This window comes from Mobula birostris, chromosome 10 (genome assembly GCF_030028105.1).
Source record: "Mobula birostris isolate sMobBir1 chromosome 10, sMobBir1.hap1, whole genome shotgun sequence".
Taxonomy (NCBI): domain Eukaryota; kingdom Metazoa; phylum Chordata; class Chondrichthyes; order Myliobatiformes; family Myliobatidae; genus Mobula; species Mobula birostris.
In genome coordinates, this window is record NC_092379.1 from 76,155,323 (window position 1) to 76,179,746 (window position 24,424).

A 24,424-nucleotide genomic window follows, 5' to 3' on the forward strand; every position below is an offset into this window, starting at 1 on the left:
GATTTACAATGTGAAAAGTTACATGAAAAGTTAACAATATGGCTCATACCAGAAGTGAACAGAAAATTAATAAAAATGGAATTGGACACTGACTCAGCTGTTTCAGTCATCACAGAAAATGAGTTTGCACAGCATTTCAAAGATATTGAACTGAAGCCTGCAGATATCCAAGTATTTATACTGGAGAAAATATCATTCCTGTGGGAATGATGTTTGTAACCGTGAAATATAACAACCAACAATGTACATTGGGCTTGTATGTGATAAAAACAGGAGGGCCAATATTGTAGAATATGATTGGCTGAAATAACTACAACTTAAGATTGGAGATGCTGAGAATGTTGTGGATAGCACATTAGTGAGTTGGTCACACCACAGTTTAAGGATCTAAGGAAAGATAGGGAATGGGTGACCAACAGGAAGAGTAGTAGCAGGAAGGTAGTACAGGAGTCTCCTGCGGTCATCTCCCTCCAAACAGATATACCGCTTTGGAGTCTGTTGGGGGCGATGGCTCATCAGGTGAAGGCAGCAGTAGCCAGGATCATGGCACCGTGGGTGGCTCTGCTGTGCATGAGGGCAAGAAAGAGAGTGGCAGAGCTGTGGTCGTCAGGGATTCCATGGTAAGGGGAATAGAGAGGAGCTTCTGTGGCTGCAAATGGGACTCCTGTATGGTTTGTTGCCTCCCGGCTGCAAGGGTCAGAGATGTCTCAGAGAGGCTGCAGAGCATTCTGAAAGGGGAGGGTGAGCAGCCAGCTGCCGTGGGGCATGTAGGTACTAACGATATAGGAAGAAAACGGGATGAGGTCCTACAAGCTGAATTTAGGGAGCTAGGAGATAAATTAACGAGTAGGACTTCAGAGGTAATAATCTCAGGATTATTATCAGTGCTACACGCTAGCCAGAGTTGGAATAGCAGGAAAGCTAGAATGAATATGTGGCTTGAGCAGTAGTGCAGGAGGGAGGGTTTCAGATTCTTGGGGCATTGGAACCGCTTCTGGGGGAGGTAGGACCAGTAACGTCCGGATGGTCTACATCTGGGCAGGGCCAGGATCAATGTCCTAGGGAGATTGTTTGCTAGTGCTGTTGGGGAGGCTTTAAAGTAATATGGCAGGGGGATGGGAACCCACACAGAAGAGAAGAGGGAAGTGATGCAGAGACCAAAGCTAGAGTTAGTGAAGAAAAAAGTAAGAGTAGAATGCATAAAAGTAAAAAGCAAAAATCACATAGGTCACTAGATTCTAAAAGGATAATGGGTATAAGGGCACTTTATCTAAATGCCCGTAGTATTAGAAACAAGGTTAGTGAAATTGTAGCACAGAACAGTATCAAGGCATATGATTTAGTGGCCATTACAGAAACCTGGTTGCAAGGTGGAGATGACTGGGAATTAAATATCCAAGGGTATCAGGTAATATGGAAAGATAGGCAGGAAGGCAGAGGAGGTGGGGTGGCACTCTTGATTAGGGATGAGAACAGGGCAATTGTGAGAGACAATATAAGATCTACGGAGCAGAATGTTGAGTCCATCTGGGTAGAGATTAAGAATAGTAAAGGGGAAAAAATCACTGGTGGGTGTTGTCTATGGGCCACCTAATAAAAATATTGTAGTGGCAGAGGTGAGTAACCAAAAAATAACTGAGGCAGTTGTCATGGGGGATTTTAACTTCCACATAGACTGGGTGAATCAGGTTGGTCAAGGAAGTCTTGAGGAGGTCTTCATAGAATGCATTCGTGATAGCTTTCTTGAGCAGCATGTTACTGAACTTACAAGGGAAAATACTATCTTAGGTCTAGTCCTGTGCAATGAGACAGGTAAGATTAATGATCTTGTAGTCAGGGATCCTCTTGGAAAGAGTGATCATAGTACAATTGAATTTCACATTCAAATGGAGGATGAAATAGTTAGATCTAAAACTAGTGTATTATGCTTGAACAAGGGAGACTACAACAGGATTAGGGAGGAGTTGACTAATGTGGATTGGGAGCACAGGCTATTTGGTAGGACAGTTGAGGAACAGTGTAATACTTTCAAAGAGATTTTTCACAATGGTCAATGAAAATATATTCCAGTCAAAGGTAAGGACGGTAAGTGTGAGGAGAGACAGCCTTGGATAACTAAGGAAATAAAAGATAGTATCTAATTAAAAGCTCATGTGTACAAAGTCGCAAAGAGTAGTAGGAGACTGGAGGGTTGGGAAAACTTTAAAAAGCAACAGAGAACAAATAAACAAGAAATAAGGAAAGGAAAGATAGAGTATGAAAGTAAATTAGCACAAAATATAAAAACAGATAGCAAAAGTTTTCATAAATATATAAAATGGAAGAGGGTGGCTAAAGTCAATGTGCTTGAAGCCACACTCAGGTTGGAGGAACAACACCTTACATTCCGTCTGGGTAGCCTCCAATCTGATGGCATGAACATTGACTTCTCTAACTTCCACTAATGCCTCACCTCCCCCTGGTACCTCATCTGTTATTTATTTGTTTATATACACACATTCTTTTTCTCTCTCTCCTTTTTCTCCCTCTGTCCCTCTCACTATACCCCTTGCCCATCCTCTGGGCTTCCCCCCATCCCTTTCTTTCTCCCTAGGCCTCCCGTCCCATGATCCTCTCGTATCCCCTTTTGCCAATCACCTGTCCAGCTCTTGGCTCCATCCCTCCCCCTCCTGTCTTCTCCTATCATTTTGGATCTCCCCCTCCCCCTCCCACTTTCAAACCTCTTACTAGCTCTTCCTTCAGTTAGTCCTGATGAAGGGTCTCGGCCCGAAACGTCAACTGTACCTATTCCTATTGATGTTAAAGGGGAAATTGATACTGGGTGGTAAGGAAATGGCTGAGGCTTTGAACGACTATTTTGTGTCAGTCTTCATGGTGGATGACACGTCTAATATGCCAAAGAAGGATCTTATGGACGAAATGGGAGGTGAGGACCTCGATAAAATCACTGTCACTAAAGAGATAGTGATGAGCAAACTAGAGGGCCTGAAGGTAGATAAGTCCCCTGGTCCTGATGGGATGCATCCCGGGGTGCTGAAGGATTTGGTGGAGGTTATAGTAGACGCGTGGGTAATCATTTATCAAAGCTCTCTAGACTCTGGGCGGGTCCCGGCGGATTGGAAGACAGCAAACGTCATGCCACTTTTTTTAAAAGGATGTAGGCAAATGATGGGCAACTGTAGGCCAGTTAGCTTAATGTCTGTAGTCGGGAAAATGCTTGAAGATGTCATTAAGGAAGAAATAGCGAAACACTTAGAAAGGAGTGGTTCCAATAGACAGACGCAGCATGGATTCAGAAAGGACAGGTCCTGTTTGACAAACTTACTAGAGTTCTTTGAGAACATAATGAGTGCAGTGGATAGTGGGAACAGGGGGATGTCGTATTCTTGGATTTCCAGAAGGCGTTCGATAAGGTGCCACATAAGATATGGATGCATGGAGTCGGGGAAAGTGTATTGGCATGGATAGTGGATTGGTTAACCAACAGAAGGCAGAGAGTTGGTATAAATGGGTGTTTCTCCAGTTGGCAGTCAGAGGTGAGTGGGGTGCTGCAGGGGTTGGTACTGGGCCCGCAGCTGTTTACCATTTACATTGATGATTTGGAAGAGGGGACTGCCTGTAGCACAGCAAAATTTGCAGATGACACTAAACTGAGTGGAAAAGCAACTTGTACAGAGGATGTGGAGAGTCTGCAGAGGGATATAGATGGGTTAAGTGAGTGGGCCAAGGTCTGCCAGATCGAATACAACCTTGGTAAATGCAAGATCATCCACTTTGAAAGGAATAATAGAAGAGCAGATTATTATTTAAATGGTGAAAGGTTGCAGAATGTTGTTGTGCAGAGGGGCTTGGGAGTGCTTGTTCATGAATTGCAAAAGTTGGCTCGCAGGTACAACAGGTTTTTCGAAGGCAAATGGAATGTTGGCCTTCATTGCTAGAGGGATTGAATTCAAGAGCAGGGAGGTCATGCTGCAACTATACAGGATACTGGTGAGGCCACACCTGGAGTACTGTGTGAAGTTCCGGTCTCCATACTTGAGGAAGGATATACTGGCTTTGGAGGCAGCGCAGAGGAGGTTCACCAGGTTGATTCCAGGGATGAAGGAGTTAACCTATGAGGAGCGATTGAGTCGTGTGGGACTATACTCTCTGGAATTCAGAAGAATGAGAGGGGATCTTATAGAAACATACAAAATTTTGAAAGGGATAGGATAGAAGTAGAAAAGTTGTTTCCATTGGTAGGTGAGACTAGAACTAGGGGACATTGCCTCAAGATTCAAGGGAGAAGATTTAGGATGGAGATGAGGAGAAACTGTTTTTCCCAGAGAGTAATGAATCTGTGGAATTCTCTGCCCAGGGAAGCAGTTGAGGCTTCTTCACTAAATATATTTAAGATACTGTTAGATAGGTTTTTACATATTAAGGGAATTAAGGGTTATGGGGAAAAGGCAGGTAGGTGGAGCTGAGTTTTGATCAGCCATGATCTTATTGAATGGCGGGGCAGGCTCAGTGGGATAGTTGGCCTACTCCTGCTCCTATTTTTTGTGTTCTTATGAGATCCATCCACCACTTGCATGCCACATCTCTTGCAATAGAGTCAATTGGAATTGAATTAAGAAAGGTACTGGATGGTGCCACAGCAGTGTTCAAGAGTGGCATTGGAAAGTTCAAATATATCAAGGGTAAAATAGTGTGAAATGAAAATGCCACACCCAAGTTTTACAAAGCCTACCCGGTTCTTTATACTACCTGTGATAAAATAGCCAGTGAGCTAGATTGCTTGGAGGCCGAAGGAATTCTTTCCAAGTTTGATTAGAACCCATGAGCAATGCCAGTGGTCCCAGTATCCAAGCAGAATGGGTCTGTCAGGATCTGTGGTGACTTTAAGTTCCCCATCAATGCAATACTGAAAGTAGATCAATACCCTCTGCCCAGGATAGAGGATATCTTTGGAGGGAAACATTTCAGCAAAATGGACTTAGCTGAGGCCTACCTATAAATGGAGATGGAAGAAGGGTCCAAAGTGTTTCTCACCATAAACGCTCACAAAGGGCTTTATCGCTATAATAGCCTTATTTTTGGAGTAACATCTGTACCTGCACTCTGGCAGAAAACTATGGACCAGCTGCTGCAAGGCTATCTAAGCACTCAGTGCTACCTGGATAACATCATATTTACTGGCGAGGACGACAAGGAACATCTTCAGAATCTCAAGACAATGTTAAAAAGATTAGAAGATTACGGACTCGGAGCATGACGCAGTGAGTGTGAATTCTTTAAGCCAAGCATCACTTACTGTGTTCACACCATTGACGCACAAGATTTTACACAAGTTTGCTGAGAAAAATTAATCAGTGGACGATGTCTCAAGGCCAAAGTAAGTGTCATAGTTGCCATCCTTTTTAGGATCTGTCAACTACTAGAACAAGTTCCAGCCAAACCTGGCTACTGTGCTCCACCCCTTCAACTAATTACTACAGATCAAGAAGAAATGGCAAATGGCAAAGCAGTGTGAGGTCGCTTTCCAAAAGACAAAGGAAGTGGTGACATCAGACAAAAGTACTCACACATTATGATCCACATTATCTAATTAAGCTTGCCTGTGACGCCTTGCTCTATGGTCTAGGTGCAGTCATGCTACGTTATGAGTGATGGAATTGAATGCCCCATAAAGTTTACATCACATTCCCTTACCACTGCAGAGAAAATTGCACGCAGATTGACACAGAGGTCTTTAGTCTGGTTTGCAGTGTTAAACATTTCATCCACTACTTGTATGGGAGAGAGTTTACCTTCATTGCTGATCATCAACCACAGATGTCCATTTTCAATCCGCAGAAGGGTGTTCCACTAACAGCAGCAGCACGAATCCAGAGATGTGCTCTGTTTCTTGGAGGACACAATTACAAGTTTGAAATCAAGATAACAATTAATGATGAAAATGCTGCTGGATTGTCCCATTTATCCTTGGAGAAAGAAATACCAGAAAAGGTTACAAAAGCAAACACTCCTCTTGATATATTCTCCCTAATACAAATCAAAAATCTTCTTATCACAGCAGAAATGACCCAAATGAAAACCAGAAAAAACCCAATACTGTCCCCAGTTTACAGGGCACCCCAAAATGGCTGGAATGTGCAGCAGAAATTCCAATTCCCCCATTTTTACCAGTGCTGGGATGAACTTGCTCTTGAAAGAGGCTGCCTTATGTAGGGATTGGGTGTTGTACCATCCAAATTGAGAGCTAAAGTGTTGGATGAGCTGAATGCCAGTCATCCAGGTATAGGATTAATGTGGATTTTGCTCGATCGTTCACGTGTACAAATTTCTTCGTAGTAGTAGACGCAGCTATGAAGTGGCCAGAAACGTTCCCAATAGCCTCATCTACAGCCTTGCACACTGTTGATGTGTTGAGAAGCCACTTCTCAAGAACTGGTGTTCCACAACATTTAGTCAGTGACAATGGACCACAGTTTGTTGCAGATCAGTTTCAGTCATTCCGGAAAATGAATAGAATAGGACATACTACATCTGCACCGTACCACACAGCAGCAAATGGTTTGAAGGATAGGTTTGTCCAGAGTTTCAGGAAAACAGTACACTGAATCAGAAGCTTGCCAATTTCTTTCTTGTATATTGCAAAGCAGCAGAATCTATAACCAACAACTCACCATCTATCCTGTTCCTGGGGCATCACATGCGATCGTGCTTGGATTTCCTCAAACTCAACTCAAGAGTATGCAGGACAAACAGCTGAGACACATTGAGGGTACTTCAAATAAGAATGTTCCATGTTTCACTCCTGGACAAGCAACCCTGGTGAGGGACTACAAAGGTGATCAAAAGTCAGTACATGGAAGGATTAAGGACAGAGCTGTATCACTCTCCTACACAGTGGATATTGCTTCTGATGTCACTTGGAGACAACACATCAGTCAGTTAAAGAGAGCACGTTCAATTGTTGGAGATGAAAGGTGTCCAGTGCTGTTAGAATCACTTCCTGCAATCCCAGAGTCAACTCCTACAACCATTGTGGAGAAGGCCCCAAAACCTTAGATTGTTTCATGTCCATAAGTCTCTCCTGCCAAGCAGAGTGACCCTCTTGTCAGGAAATATATAGGTCTCAAGGAGACAATTTAAAATTTACTGTGCTGTGTATATCTCGATAGGAGTTGTATTATATAGTAGACTGTGTGAGATCAATATGTTACATATTTCAGTTGAGATGCATTCTATATTGAGTTGGTGTGTATACTAGATTTTAGTAAGTTGTTTGACAAGTTTCCCCATGATAGGTGCATCCATAAAGTCATAAGAACATGACATAGGTGCAGAATTAGGCCATTCACCCCATTGGGTCTGCTCCGTCATTCCAACAAGGTTGCTTTATTATCCCTCTCAATCCCATTTTCCTGCCTTCTCCCAATAACCTGTGATGCTATGATCAACCAAGAACCTATCAACCTTCGCTTTGATAATATCCAATGACTTGGCCTCCATAGTGGTCTATGGCAATGAATGCCGCAGAATCACTACCATCTGGCAAAGAAATTCCATCTCATCTCTTTTCCAAATGGACATCCCTCTGAGGCTTTGCCCTCTGGTCCTTGAATTCCTCCATTATAGGAAACATGTTTTCCACATCTACTCTTTCTAGGTCTTTCAATATTCAATAGGTTTCAATGAGATCTCCTCCCCAGTCTTCTAAACTCCAGCGAGTACAGGTCCAGAAACATCAAATGCTCCTTATACGTTAACCATTTCATTCCCAGAATCATTCTCGTGAACATCCGAAGGCGGGAGGAGAAGATGACAGCGCAACGCAGCGCGCACAGCTCTCTGGTGAAATGATATCATATCTGTAAGTAGGACGCCGTGCACAATTCTGATTTGATGGAGACAGACGTGAGAAACAGAGGAACATCTGGAGAAATTTCTGAAATGCCTGGTTTCGCTGTTACTGTGCGATCGAGAATCTCCGGAGGGTAGGCCCCAAAATCCCCGGCTTTGCCTGCTGCTGGCGACCGAGGCTGAGGTCGAAGTGTTCGGATACAGATGGTGCTCGGTACTCGGTGTCGGAGGGCTGATCAGAGCTCGAAGTTTTCGGACGACTCAGAGTCGGACTGTGGTCGGGCATGGCAGGGAGAGTTTTCTTCCTTCTCCCGTCTGCGTGAGATGTGGGACTTTCAAGAGACTTTGAACTTTTTTACTGTGCCATGGACTGTTCTTCATCAAGTTATGGTATTGTTGCACTGTTGTAACTATATGTTATAATTATGTGGTTTTGTCAGTTTTTCAGTCTTGGTCTGTCCTGTGTTTCTGTGATATCACACTGGAGGAATATTGTATCATTTCTTAATGCATTCATTACTAAATGACAAAAAAGAGGACTGCGTGTCCTCATAATCTAATCTAATCCTCTGGACCCCCTCCAATGCAGCAAATCTTTTCTTAGATAAGGGGCTCAAATCTGCTCACAATACTCCAAGTGCGGCCTGACCAATACAACTGCCTCAGCATTACATCCTTGCTTTTATATTCTAGTCCTCCTGAAATGAATGCTAACATTGCATTTGCCTTCTTAATCACGGACTGAATGAGGACTCACTTTACACCTCTGATTTTTGAATTTTCTCCCCATTTAGAAAAGTCTGTGCCTTTATTCCTTCTACCAAAGTGCATGACCATATACTTCCATACATTATATTCTATCTGCCACCTCTTTGCCCATTCTTCCAATCTGTCTAAGTCCTTCTGCAGAACCTCTGCTTTCTCAACACCACATGCCCCACTACCTATCTTTGTATCATCCTCAAACTTGGTCACAAAACTATCTATTAATTTCATTGTCCAAATCATTAATGTTTAACGTGAAAAGAAGTGGTCCCAACACCGACCCCTGTGGAACACAACTAGATTCAGAACCAGAATCAGGCAAGTGTCATGAAATTTGTTAACTTAGCAGTGGTATTGTGAAATACATGATAATATAGAAAGTAAAAAATAAATAAGTAAATCAATTACAGTAACTGTATATAGGCATATTGAATAGATTGTAAGTAGTGCCAAAACAGAAATAATATCTTATTTTTAAAAAGTGAGGTAGTGTTCTTGGGTTCAATGTCCATTTAGGAAGGGCAACGCTGTTCCTGAATTATTGAGTGTGTCTCTTCTGGCTTCTGTACTTCCTACCTGATGGTAACAATGGGAAGAGGGCATGCCATGGGTGATGGGGGTCCTTAATAACAGACATTGCCTTTCTGAGGCAGCACTCCTTGCAGATGTCTTGAATACTCTGGAGGCTAGTACCCAAGGTGGGGCTGACTAATTTTACAACTTTCTGTAGCTTCTTTCGATCCTGTGCAATAGCACCCCACCCTCCTCCATACCAGACAGCGATGCAGACTGTCAGACTGCCCTCCATGGTACATCCATAGAAGATTTCGAGTGTTTTAGTTGATAAACCAAAACTCACAGTCACAGGCATCTAACCAGAAAAGGCCCCCTTTATTCTTAATCTTTGCGTCCTCTCAGTCAGCTAATCTTCTCTCCATGCTAGTATCTTTCCTGTAATACAATGGGTTCTTAACTTGTTAAGCAATCTCTTGTGTGGTCTCTTGTCAAAAGCCTTCCAAGTAAAGAAAATCCAAGTAAACAACATCCACTGACTCTGACTTTGTCTATCCTGCCTGTTATTTCCTCAAAGATTTCCAACAGATTTGTTGGGCAAGATCTCCCTTATGGAAGCAATGCTGATTTTGGGCTACTTTATCATGTGCCACCAAGTACCTCAAAATCTCATCCTTAATAATGGACTCCAATATCATCCCAATCACTGAAGTCAGGTTAATTGGCCCATAGTTTGCTTTTTCTGCCTCCCTCCTCCTTAAGGAGTGGACTGACATTTGCAATATACCAGTCAGCCACTATTGGTTCATCCTCCTTTGGAATACTTCTTCATCTTTTGGATGTATCTACCCTGCACCTCCCAAATTGCCTCCAGAAACACTAGCAATTGCTGTTCTGCCATCATCCCTACTAGTGTCCTTTTCCATTCAACTTTGGCCAGCTCCTCTCTCATGCCTCAAATTCCCTTTACTCCTTTGTAATATGGATACATCTGACCTTAGCTTCTCCCTCTCAACCTGCAGAGTGAATTCTATCATATTATGATCATTGTCTCTTAAGGGTTTCTTTACCATAAGGTACCTAATCAAATCTAGTTTATAACACAACACCCAATCCAAAATTGCCTTTTCCCCAGTGCGTTCAACCACAAACTGCTCTAAAAAGCCATCTACAAATTGCCTTTCTTGGGATTAAGCACCAAGCTGATTTTATGTATCTCCTATTGAAATCCCCCATGACTATCATAACATTGTCCTTATCACACGCCTTTTTATCTCCCGCTATAATTTGTATCCCAGATCCTGGCTACTGTTCAGAGGCATGTATACAATTCCCATTGGGGTATTTTTTACTCTTGCAGTTTCTTAACCCTACCCACCAGGATTCCACATTTCCCGATCCTATGTCACTTCTTCCTAAGGATTTGATTTCAATTTTTACCAACAGAGCCACCCCACAGCTCTGCCTCTCCTTTTGATACAATGTGCATCCTTGGATATTAAACTCCCAACTATGATCATCTTTCATCCACGACTGATATGCATTTTGTCATACTTGCCAATCTCTAGCTGCATACAAGATCATTCACCTTTTCCCCTATATTACGTGCTTTCAAATATAACACTTTAAATCCTGTATTCATCACCCTTTTTGATTTTGCCCCCATGTTACACTTCAGCTCAGCACTGCAATTGTGTCCTGTCACCTGCATATCCTTCCTCGCAGTCTCGCTGTACACTGCGTCTATTTGTATACCAACTATCCTATTCTCAGCCATATCACCCTGGTTCCATCCCCCTGACTAATCAGTTTAAACTCTCCTTAACAGCTGTAGCAAACCTGTTCGTGTAATTCCTGATCCCCCTCGGGTTCAGGTGTAACCCATCCTTTTTATACAGGTTATTTCTGTCCACAAGAGACCCCAATGATTCAGTAATGTGAAACCCTGCCATCTGTACAAATTCCTGATCCACACACTTATCTGCCGAGTCATCCTATTCTTACCTCTACTGGCGTTTGGCATTGACAGCAATCTAGAGATTACTACCCTGGATTTGCTGCTTTTCAGCTTTCTAGCTAATTCCCTGGTGGTGTAGTGGCATCAGCACTGGACTGCAAGGCAGATGGTCCTGAGTTCAAACCCAGCCGGGTCCCAACCTGGGCAGCAGCAGTATCTACATGGAAGGAAAGGCCTGGCAATCTACTTCTGTATCTTGCCATGAAAACCCTCTGGTCCATGAGGTCATGAAGTTGGACTCAACAAAACAACTGAACAACAACAAACCTAATTCCCTATATTCTCTCTTCAATACTTCCTCCCTATGTCATTGATAGCAATATCAGCTCTGTATCACAATTTCTGGCCGTTCACACTCAGAATGATGTGGAACTCAGTCTGAGCCATTGGGAATCAACATACTATCGAGGTGTCTCTTTCACATCCACAGAACCTCTGGTCTGCTTTTTCACCTATGGAATCCCCTATCACTACTGCACTCATCTTCTCTCTGTGCCCCCTCCACGCCCTGTTCTGAGTTATAGAGCCAGGCGCAGTGGTAGAGTTCCAGTAGCTGTGGCTTGCTGCAGTAGATACTCACACCCAAACAGGTCCAAAGTGGTACACCCATTGAGGGAAATAGCTACAGGGGTCCTCTGTTCTGCTTGCCTATTCCCAATCCCTCTCCTGAGAGTCACCCAGGTACTTGACGTTAGAGTGATTTTTGGGTTTAGGACAGATACATATAACAATTGACTTTGGCTGCCAGTCGTCACATCTGAAAATGTATTGTGCATTCAATTTGGAGTGCAGCTCTGAACAATGAATTCCTCAAAGCTGTGAATCCCAGTCCAGACAATGCTGATTAAAATTCTTTTGGATGTCTGTGGTGTGGATGTGAATCAGTGAATCGGGAGGTGTGAAGGTTGTATGTAGTTTCAAAGAAAGCTTTGTCCATACAATGTAAATATGGAATTGTCCTTCGATGTTTGGCACATAAAATATGGAGCCCCATGTTGACTAGCAGACCTTTCCACTGAAAGTGTCCCCTTATGATGCCAGCTCTATCTTGTTTTGTTGAATAAAGAAGCTGCTTTGTATCTACCAGTAATTTTCTTCAGTGAATTCATTCATGCCACAATACTTGCCTCCTGCAACATGGGTAACTACATCCATGTAGCTCATATCGTTTACCATTTCATTCTCCAGTATGAGCCAAAGGTTATCAAGCTACAGCTCCACTTCCTTAACACAGTCTCCAAGGAGCATTTCATGCAGATATAGTTATGGGGACTGGCGGTCTCCCAATTTCCACATCCCACATAATGTACAGTACCACAAATCCTGGACCCATTCTCACCATACTAGCTATGTATTAATAGACAAAGAAAGAGACAAAGAAAAGCCTATTAGAAACTTACTTCGAGCTTCCCTTTCTTCTCACCCAAGCCTGACCACTCTAATACAGTCCGCTGCCACAATGGCCGCTGCACTTACACCTTGCTTATTTTTATTGGCCTTTGCTGAGTGCCTAATAGATCGTTATGACTACAGCCCACGGAAAAATCCCAAGAGGCCCTGGAGCTCTTTTTAAAACTTTGCAATGCCTCAGCTAAACAAGTGACTGCTCGCAATGATTACAGCCTGCCGAAAAGTACCAAAAGCCCCCAAGTCTTTTTAAACCTTGTACTGCCTCTGACAACCAAGACTGCTCACGATGCACAAACTAGAAGAAGGAAAAGGAAGAAAGGTGTCCAGAGCTGTCAGAACCACTTCCTGCAGCCTTGGAGTCAGTTCCTACAATTTTCACAGAGGAGGACCCAGAATCTGAGATCGTTTCACAGCCATAAGTCTCACCTGCCAAGCAGAGTGAACTGGCTTGTCATTAAAGACATTATCCCACAAGAGTAAGAAATCCCCCAGCATTTAAATATTTAGGCCTGAACGCAACTATTTAAAATTTTACTAAGCTGTAGATGTCTATATAGTAGTTGCATTATAGTTGAGATGCATTCTCTATTGAGTTGGAGTTTAAAGCTAAGCAGGGATGAGTGTTGTGTATTTAATATTTCAATAATATTTAAGTAATCTAGTAAATATAGTGTTTAAGAATTCTGTTGCTTACATAATTCATTACAAAAATACATGTGTTGCATATGTCATCACGCTACCACATGATACGTCTGTGCCTCGCTTGAAGTAAACTGGAAGTTAGACTCACAGTTTGGACTCCCCCATCTTCCTTTGAAGTAGTTTAATGTTTTGAAGTTACAAAACATAACATGCATATTTTTCAAGCTTTACAATAACAGTGCAATGCATAAAATATGAATCCTTTTAAATTTATTTGAGGCTACAGGGATTGTAATGTATTTTTTGCTCTTCTGTGAAGATGACAAAAAGAATTTTAAAATGAGCATTTATTTTTTCTCATCGAACTGAACATTTGAGGCAGGGGCAAAACAAACAAGATGCTGAAAACACAAAACAAACAGGCAGGAAGCAGTCAACAAGTCAGGCAGCATCAGTGAGGAGAGACACAGACACAACATTAGAAATAAAGATTCCTTTATCCAACTATTAAAATGCAGGGTTTACCAAATAGTACTTAATTTAACTGAATAGATTTGTTTGTGACCACAGGAAAATATTATGAGTTCAGATACATTGGTCATTAGCCCAAGAGATTTATTAAGTAAAGTACATCCAGGACAAAGGAATAAAAGATAATAAAGACATCAATCAAGGCTGTTCCTCAAAACCATGGAGGTTTGCCGTCTGAATGACTTGTGGCATGGGTTGCTTCCTCCTGCTGTGCCTTGTTGATGGTAAGTACAAATTATTCTTATTCAATTTGTGATCTTTTTCCCTTATATGCCCTCCCATTTTCATACTCACCTTCCCTTCCTCTCGTTTTTGTGCTCTCATTTTCTCTTGATTTTGCCAACTAACTAATAATTCCCAGAACTATCTTACTTCTGTTCTGGTCAAAAGTGAATTTTATATTTAATTTATTATAAGTGTTGTCTCTTCTGTGGATTAAGCCATTCAATAGTATCCTTGAGCTCGCCCTTGAATGGTGCTCTTATATTTATCGTCTTGAATTTTGTGACTAATTTGATTTGCTTCAGCAACATGACCCTTTGTTTCTGCCCTACTCCATTCATTGTTACTTAGTCAATGTTCTAGCCTTACTTGTTTTAATGTAATGTACGTTATTAGCATGTTCCTGGTAGACTTAATGTGATTATTCTGTCCTAAGATTATCTGTCTGCTTCCAAAATAACACAATTGCACAGTCTAAATTAGTGTGCTGGCTTTCACATCCTGTAACTTTTAAACAGAATTTCATCTTGAGGGAGAGAGAAAAAAATTATGAAATTTAAGCCTAGAAGAAAATGTAAAGTGAAGTTCCAATTTATGATGGGATTCACAGGAAATTGCAGCAAGTGGAAGACAGGCTGGGACAGAGAATTAAAATAGGAAGGATGAGAAATCTACGCTCAGTTCTGCAAATTGAACAGAGTTGTCCTGCAAAGTATTCATCCAATCTGCATTTGTTTTTTCTAATGTAACGGAGACCCCATTTTGATCATTGATTGCTGTACTCTAGATTGGAAGAAGAGCAAGTAAATTCACCTGGAAGGGCTACTTGGGTCTGTGACTGGTGCAGAAGGGAGAGGTTAAAAGGGCAGGTTTACCTGGGAAAGGGGTGAAAGTACTTGAGAAGGGTTAACATTGGTTAAAGTGGAAAATAGTCCCTTAAGTATGTTGAAGAGGGAGCACAGGGAATGATGGGTCTGTTGGTGGATATTAGAGGGATTGAGGGATATGAGAATAGGGCAGGAAAAAAGTTGATTTAGGAGATCAGTCGTCATCTTGTATAGCAGAGCAAGAGTGGCCTTTTATTGCTCCTATTCCTGATTACTTTTAGAACCTTACAGCAGTGAAATACACCACTCAGCCCACCACACCCATGCCAATCATTGAGCGCCCATCTGTATTAAACTCCTTTTCAGCACTTGGCTTTCTGTCAAGTCAAGATTGCACTGACCTGTGACGTCCGTCAATAATTGTGGCTCAGACTTCATTGTTTTCTTTCAGGTTTGGAGGGAACATTTTGGCTGCAGCATGGAGCGTTAGGGGACAGGTTAGGGTTTATGGACAGGGATGAAGGAGTTAGAGATCTGTGGCAGTAAATGAGAAGTACAAGGCCAGGTCAGTGTGCTCTGTAGTAGAAGGCCATCGATCCCCATTGACTGATGGCAGGTTGGCAGGAGCTCAGACGTAGACTAGTGATCCTCATGATCAATGAACAAAGTAGGTGGGTCCCTTGGACAAGGCCTGGAGACACCCCAAGCCAGTGAGTCCTGGGATTAAAGGTCCGTGTGGGCAAGAAGCATGAGGGCCTGTGACCCCCTTCCCACCCCAGGTCCAAGTCCTTAGTTTCAGGCTCTGTATTCAATTTCCCATGATTGCTGATTTCTGGGTTCAATACCAAAATTCAAAGTATGAAGGTTGAAGTCAGTGTGTCTGGAAGTCCCATTGTTTGCAAGTCAGGAGGTCCCATGGCATGTCCAGAAGTCAGAGTCTCTATGTCTAAGAGTCTAGGCCAGAGAATGTAGGTTGGAAGTCCAGAAGCAGCCTGTCCTCTGCCTGGAGGCCGGTCTGTGTGAGTGTGTGAAGTTGGTATGTGGGTGGGAGGGAGGAAAGGGGCTTGTTTTCCTGTTGTTTTGTTTTGCTGCTCTTGTTGCATTGTTGTTGTTGCTTGTGTTGTTCTGCTGAATATTGTAGACATGCTTTGTTGGCGCTGTAATGTGTGCCAACACTTGCAGGCTGCGCCTTACGTGTCCTTGGGTTGTGTTTGTTAGCACAAATGATGCATTTCACTGTATATTTTGATGTACAGTTGATACATCTAAATCAGCATGTAGCCTTCTATGCCTTGGTGATTTCAGTGTCCGATGGTTCAGTTTGTACCATTGCTCACTTATTGTCTTTCAACTGAATTTTCCTATCCACCTCAGCTAGCTTGTTCCATGCACCAATAGATTAAGTTTAACACAATACAGTAGATTCTGGTTAATTGGGACATATCAGGACAAGTACATATTGGCCCAATTAAGCGGCTGCTGCAATTAGCCAAAGTTTCATGGAAATAGTTAATAAGGAATAAAAAAGACAAACTGAGTAACAAATTATGTATTTAAATGAAGTACAGAACAAACTAGAACACTACCAATGGTACTACGTTACTATAAAACTGTATATATTATCCTTATATTTATTGAATTCATCTAGTGTACCCAATGAACTAAATCAGTGCAGTTAATGGACTGCCTTTATACAATACTATTGACAATTGCAACCTCCAAATCTTCAATTTCATTGTAACCTTCACGATAATTGTTGAGACCTTCAAATTCTTCGTAGTCCTAACTTGTTGAAGTAGTGAAATAGTCTCATTTTCACTCCCACCCGTTTCTGGCATCTCCAAGCCTGAATGTTTGAAACTGCACTGAACAAAACAGTTCTGCATTGTCTTACTGCTTATTTCTCACCAACAATCTGTTACAAAATTACTGATTTTTGAACACTAAAACATGCAACTGACACTATTTAAAAACTGTTCACTCCGAGCACAGTGTAGCGTCTAACAGCTATACAATTGTGCATGACTGATATAAGTTAGAACCTGTTCGTTAACAGACCCCTGCCCCCATTAAGTTGAATAGTGTCCAAATAAGCCAAGGGAATTCCAGCAATTTTCTCAAACAGATTTTGCTCTTAAAGAGTTGTTCCAAATAAGCCGCTACCCTGATTAGCCAATGGCCCGATTAACTGGAATCCACTGAAAGATAGTGATGTTTTAAGAATGTCACTATCAAACCCGGTGAGATTCAATTAATTTTATCACTTCTTCGATGAAGATCTTTCTCTAGAAGGGATGGAGCCAAGAGCTGGACAGTTGATTGGCAAAAGGAATATGAGAGGATCATGGGACAGGAGGCCTAGGGAGAAAGAAAGGGGGGGGAAGCTCCATCCATTATTTATTTATTTATATACACACATTCTTTTTCTCTCTCTCTCCTTTTTCTCCCTCTGTCCCTCTCACTAAACCGCTTGCCCATCCTCTGGGCTTCCTCCCTCCCCTTTTTCTTTCTCTCTCGGCCTCCAGTCCCATGATCCTTTCATATCCCTTTTGCCAATCAACTGTCCAGCTCTTGGCTCCATCTCTCCCCCTCCTGTCTTCTCCTATCATTTTGGATCTCCCCCTCCCCCTCCCACTTTCAAATCTCTTACTAGCTCTTCTTTCAGTTGGTCCTGACGAAGGGTCTCGGCCCGAATCGTCGACTGTACCTCTTCCTAGAGATGCTGCCTGGCCTGCTGCATTCACCAGCAACTTTGATGTGTGTTGCTTGAAATTCCAGCATCTGCAGATTTCCTCGTGTTTACAGGAAGGATGCGGAGGCTTTGGAAGGGGTGCAAAAGAAGTTTACCAGGATACTGCCTGGTTCAGAGGATATGACTAGGTTTGACAAACTTGAGTTGTTTTCTTTGGAGCAATAGAGGCTCAGGGGAGATCTGGTAGAAGTTTGTAAGCATATGAGAGGCACAAATAAGGGAGAAGGTCAGAATTTTTTTTCCTCCAGGTAGGAATGCCAAGTGCTAGGGACGTGCATTTAAGGTGAGAGGTGGAAAGTTTAAAGCAGATGGGTGGGAAAGTTTTACTTTATACAGAGGGCGAGCTGCCTGGAACTGGAGGGGAGTGGTGGAAGCAGATAGTAAAGTGGTACTTAAGAGGCTGTTAGACACATTAATGTTGCAGGGAATGTAATTCTTACCATTTGCCCTGTTTGGACCATTTTTGCTGAATTGTTGATCTGAGCCCACAAGGACATAGAAACATAGAAAACCTACAGCACAATACAGGCCCTTCGGCCCACAATGCCGTGCCGAGCATGTACTTACCTTAGAAATTACCTAGGGTTACACATAGCCCTCTATTTTTCTAAGCTCCATGTACTGATCCAGGAGTCTCTTAAAAGATCCTGTCATATCCACCTCCACCAGCATCGCTGGCAGCTCATTTCATGCACTTAACACTCTCTGCATAAAAAAAAGCTTACTCCTGACATCTCCTCTGTACCTACTTCCAAGCACCTTAAAACTGTGCCCTCTGGTGTTAACCATTTCAGCCTTGGGAAAAAGCCTCTGACTATCCACATGATTAATGCCTCTCATTATCTTATACACCTCTATCAGGTCACCTCTCATCCTCTGCCTCTCCAAGGAGAAAAGGCCTTGGAGAGGCAAAGGATGAGAGGTGACCTGATAGAGCTAATCAGCTAATTTTTATACATACTTCTTCTGTTACATCAAACACTAGAAAATTTATTTTCCTCTTACCTCCAGTCATTTGCCACTTCCTATCACTTATTGTGCAGCTATTGGGTGCTGAAAGCAATGTCAAAATAAGCTGCAATGCCCCCTACAGGTGTATGGCAAATTAGCATCCACTGAAAAGACCTCAGTTCAAGCAGCTTGTGCGTGCATAACAGCACTGTTACAAATGAGTCCAACCATCACGAACAATAGAACAGACACTCATTGAAGTAAAATCCACCTATTTATCTGAAGCTGTAAATATTTCAGTAGTAAACGACAGTCCGATATTAAGCAAAACAGTTTTTATGGAAATTTATTCTGTAGCCAACTTTTCTGTTACTTTCAATAACATGTAATGTAAAAAGTCATACCCTTATAACAGTACATTTAAATAAAAATCAGCATTAGATTAAGAGTTCAGTTCACGCTGGTAAGAAGTGTTGTGTTGTAATTCCAAAACATTAAAACTAGTTGAAAGGAAAACAAGGGAGCCTGGAGATAACTAGTGTATGTTAAATTTTACTTCAAGTGAGGCGCATGTGTATCATGTGGTGGCTGCTTTAAATTCCTTGATACTTTTATTTCAGAGGACCTCTCCTGGGCCCAGCGTGTAAGTGCAATTATGAAGAAAGCATAGCGGCACCTTTACTTCCTTAGGAGTTTGCAAAAATTCAGCATGACATCTAAAATTTGATAAACTTCTACAGATGTGTAGTGGAGAGTATATTGACTAGCTACATCACAGCCCAGTATGGAAACACCAATGCCCTTGAATAGAAAATTCGACACAAAGTAGCAGACACGACCCAGTCAATCACAGGTAGAGTGCTCCCCACTATTAAGCATATTTATATGAAACATTGTTGCAGGAAAGCAGCATACATCATCAGGAATCCCCACCACCCAGGACATACTCTCTTCTCATTGCTGCCATCAGGCAGAAGGTACAGCAACCTCAGGGTTCACACCACTGGGTTCAGGAATAGTTATTACCCTTCAACCATCAGGTCTTGAACTAATGGGGATAACTTCACTTGCCCCATCATCGAAATGTTCCCACAACCTATGAACTCACTTTCAAGGACTCTTCATCTCATGTTCTCAATATTTATTGCTTATTTATTAATTGTTATTATTTCTTTTGTTTTGTATTTGCACAGTTGCCGTCTATTGTGCATCAGCTGAACACCCAAGTTGGCGCTGCCTTTCATTGGTATTATGGTTATTATACTATTATGGACTTATTGAGTATGCCTGCAGGTAAATGAATCTTAGGATTGTAGATGGTGACATATGTGTACTTTGATAATAAACTTACTTTGAACTTTTAAACAAATAAAGAATGCTTACAGAAACATATGTTTACCATATTAGTCAAATATCACTAAGATATTAAATACATAACAATCCCACCTGCTAAGCTATAAAATCAATAATGAATCTCAACTATATATACAGTACACAATATAATACAATTGCTATATAGATATCCACAGCATAGTAAATTCAAAATTGTTTCATTCAGGCCTATCGATTTAATTGCTGTGGAGGATTTACTTTTGTGTGATAATGATATTCCTGATGGGGGGCGGGGGGTCACTCTATTTGGAAGGAGAGACCTGTGGCTCTGAAACCATCTCAGGTTCCAGGGATGCCTCTGTGGAGGCTGTAGGAGTTGACTCTGGGACTGCAGGAAGTGGTTCTGACAACTCTAGACACTTTTCTTCTGGACCTGTTGGCATCCCAAACAGTGCACGCAAGCTTCACACAATGTGATGCAAAGGCTATGGGGTGTTTACTTTTATCACTTATATTATATGACATGACTGCATGTATACCATAATGCAAGGCAACACAGGCACGTTTCACTGGACGATGTGGATCATAATGTGTGAGTACAGTGTCTGATGTCACCATTTCCTTTATCTTTTGGAAAGTCACCTCACACAGCTTTGTCGTTGCTATTTCTTCCCAATCCGTAGTAACGAGTTGAAGGGGTGGAGCACAGTAGCCAGGAACCTGTTATAGTAAATGACAAATCCTAAAAAAGGACCACAACAGTGATACATTCTCTTTGGCCTTGGGGTATCCACCACTGCTTGAATTTTCTTGCACACTTGTGTAATTCTTGTGTGTCAATAGTGTGACCACAGTAAGTAATGCTTGATTTAAAGAATTCATACTTGTTGAGTCATGCTCTGAACCCATAACCTTCTAATGTTTTTAAAAGTGTCGTGAGATTTTGGAGATATTCCTTGTCATCCTTACTGGTAACAATGATGTCATCCAGGTAACACTGAGTGCCTGGACAGCCTTGCAGTATCTGGTTCATAGCTTTCATTGGAGTGCAGATGCAAATGCTACTCCAGAAATAAGCTTATTATAGCGATAGTGAGAAACATTTTGGACTCATCTTCCATCTCCATCTGTAATTCGGTCTCAGTTCAGTCCACTTTGCTTAAGTGTTTTCCTGCAGAAAGGTTTGCAAAGGTATCTTCTATCCTGGACAGAGGGTATGGATCCACATTTAGTACTGCATTGATAGTGAACTTAAAATCACCGCAGATCCTGACAGACCTATACTGCTTGGCTACTGGGACCACTGGCGTTGCCCATGGGTTCCACTCAACCTTGTAAAGAATTCCTTCAGCCTCCAAGCCATCTAGCTCACTGGCTATTTTATCACAGATAGTATATGGAACCGAGTAGGCTTTGTATAACTTGGGTGTGGCATTTTCATTTAACAGTATTTTACCCTTGAAGTGTTTGAATTTTCCAATGCTATGCTTGAACATGGTTGTAGCACTTTTCTTAATTTACTTTCCATTGACTCGATTGCAGGGGAGGTGGCATGCAAACAGATCCCCTCTCTAGTTCAAGTTTAAAGTAAATTTATTATCAAAGTATGCATACTTTATACAACCTTGAGATTTGTCTGCTTACAGGTGGCTACAAAATAAAGAAACCCAATAGAACCTATTTAAAAAGACTTTCAAAAACCCAATGTGCAGAGAGAAAAAACAATAAAAGTAAGCAGATGGCATTCAGTACACAAAAGTGAGTCCGCAACATGAAGACAGGCATCACTGCAGCCGATTCAGCAGCCTGCCAGTTGCAGGTCACAACCTAAGTTCAGCACAGAGACGAGTAAACTCACAGAGTCGTGAACTGAACTGGTATGTCCCTCGACTCTGGCCCCGACACCCTGATCTTTTCAATCTGCCCCAGCGCTTAAATCATCCAAACCTCAGGTCTCAGATCTGGGCCCTGTTGCTTACATATACTATTTGGGCCCGAGCCCCGCTGCTTCAATTCAGCCTGTACCTGACCTATCCAATTCAGCCCAGCCATTAAATCGATCAAATCTTGGGTCTTTCCTTGCGCTTGGACTTGTACTCTACCTCACCTCTATTCACTTTGCCTCAGTTCTGCCACATTGAATTGCCTCCAAGCAATGGCCAAGTTGTAGTTGTCTCAGCCACTCATTCCCCCACAATGCTAGCCCTCCTGTTTTTATCACATACAAGCCAATGTGACTTGTTGGTTGTTGTATTTCATTATTACAAACATCATTCCCACAGGAGTTATCTTTTCTCAATTGAAGTGCTTAGTTGCAGGCTTCAGTTCAGTTTCTTTGCAATGCAGTTTAAACTAATTTTGTGGGATGACTGAAACAGCTGAGCCAGTGTCCAACTCCATTTTAATTAATTTGCTGTTTCTGGTGTAGCCAAATTGCTTGTCTATTGTGAGTTCTCACATTGTAAATCTCAAGGGTGCCCAGACCTGTATCACTCTCATTTTTTTTTATTAGCAACATGCAGATTTGTGCTCTTTTTAGGACTGCAGCTTGACTTTTTATCTTCATCTCTTACTGTGCAGTCCATTTATTCTTGTCTGCCCGACATGCTCTTCGTATGTGTCTTACTAATGCTGCATTTTCTGCAAGTCTCACCTTTAAACCTGCATTGGTCTGGTGTATGTGAGACACTGCCACAACAGTAACATATTTTTTTTGGCCAGGCAGGTTTCTGTTTTGGCATTGGAATTTCTTTCATTCCTGACTGCAACTCGATTGCGTCTCTATCTGCTGCTTCCCTCAATATAGCTATTTGAACTTCTTTTTAAATGTAAGTTGAGCTTCAATTCAGCCATCATGAAGACGGGTCTTGGCCCAAAATGTTGATTCGATTTCATAGATGCCACCTGACCTGCTGAGTTCATCCAGCATTTTGTGTGTGTTGCTTCAGTTAGGAGCCGTTTTTGAAAACTTTCTTGTAAGATTACACAACTAAGTGATCGGTAAGTGTGTCAATAAGTCCATCACTGAACTGACAATGATCAGACAACTTCTTCAATTCAACCACATACACTGAAATGGATTCCCCTTCCTTTTGATTCCATGAAACTTAAAGAGTTCCACAACCAACAATGGGTTTGGCTCTTAATGTTTCTGCATTGCTCTGAAATTATCAGCAAAGCTCATTTCAGCTGGTTTGGTTGGAGTAGTCAATTACTTATGAGCAAACTGTCTTTACACCCAATGCGTGTAGCAAAACTGGCAATCGTTTCTCATTGGCTATTTCAATTGCTTCAAAATATTGCTCCATATACAAAATCCAATTATCTCTTGTGCAATCAAACGGGTCTATCCTTCTGATGTAGCCATTTCTGCTTTTATTTATTTATTATTATCACCTGGTATTGTTTATGATTCAGTGAATTCTTCCGTTTGTTTTCTGGCTTTTAAAAAACTTGATCGTCTTTCATTTTGCAAAGAAAACGTGCTACGATTTTTCTTAACTCAATCGTTTCTCGCTGTGCTTTTCTTTAACACGTTTCTCACTGCTCTTTTTAACAAACGACTGTTTCTCGCTGCGTTTTTAAAAAACTTGAACTCCAACAGGTAGATAGTCGTCTTGGGTTTGTTTTAAAAATACTTCGTCACCACTGTTATATTCTGTAACTCTAAAACATCAAAAGCAAGGAGGCCGGAAGATAAGTCGTGTTTATCAAGTTTTTATTATTTTAAAGAGGGGCGCGGGTATTGTGTGACACGTCATGACGTACGCGGTACACGTACTTTACATATACTCGTAATGAGTTATTTAAGCAAATAAAGAATGTATAATCAAACAGTATATTTACAATATTATTCAAATATTACTGAACTAATAAATACACTACAATAAACTCTAAAAGTGATCAGTAACCCAAGCGCTCCAGTAGCACATTTTCTGGTTTATGGAAGTTACTACACATTTTAAAGCAGACTAAACTGAGATAGAGCCGGTCGTAGAAAAGAAGAGAAGCTCCATTGCTGACTGACTTGCTGTTGGTTCCTAGTTTCTTAAGTTCATCCCTAGCTATGGAACTCTCTGCCTTATGATCTGGAGTTAACTATAACTTTGAGTAAAATACTGCAATACTCTTACCAGCTTGGACTTCATTAATAACCTCTGTTTACCAGCCGTTCCCATATGGTCTAGCGGTTAGGATTCCTGGTTTTCACCCAGGCGGCCCGGGTTCGACTCCCGGTATGGGAATTACAATTTTCTTGTATCTTGTAAAATAAAACATTTCTTAACAATTTCCTAAGTGAGCTTAACATTTTGGGTGAGTGCGACAGCTATGAGGTCGAGCAGCAATCTGAACCCCTGGAGGCAGGCCGGTCTCTACGGGCAGGCTGCTTCCGGGACCGAGCAGATATGTACAGTGTGGAGGCTATGCTAGGCTGGCGATATTAGGGATGTTCTTTTCCTTGAAATATGTGCAAGGACTGGACTGCGGGTTGTGTGGCCTAGCAGAGATTTAGGCGCGGTTAAAGACGGATCTCTAACCTGTACTATTTCCCCAATGACATATGAAATGTCGAAAAGTCTTTCGGGATCATTTCTGGGAAAAGTAGGAGCT

At 41.8% G+C, this 24,424-nt stretch overlaps 1 long non-coding RNA gene and 1 other non-coding gene across 2 annotated transcripts; one reads left to right on the plus strand and one right to left on the minus strand.

The window, feature by feature from the left end:
- Positions 1–5,806: 5,806 nt before the first annotated feature.
- On the minus strand, positions 5,807–24,062 carry LOC140204542 (uncharacterized). The gene is made up of 3 exons (XR_011887665.1): positions 23,947–24,062; positions 6,672–6,827; positions 5,807–5,889 (listed from the first exon to the last, which is right to left on the minus strand). It is a non-coding gene; the product is annotated as an uncharacterized lncRNA (long non-coding RNA).
- On the plus strand, positions 23,986–24,057 carry trnae-uuc (transfer RNA glutamic acid (anticodon UUC)). The gene has a single exon. It is a non-coding gene; the product is annotated as a tRNA-Glu (tRNA).
- Positions 24,063–24,424: the final 362 nt, after the last annotated feature.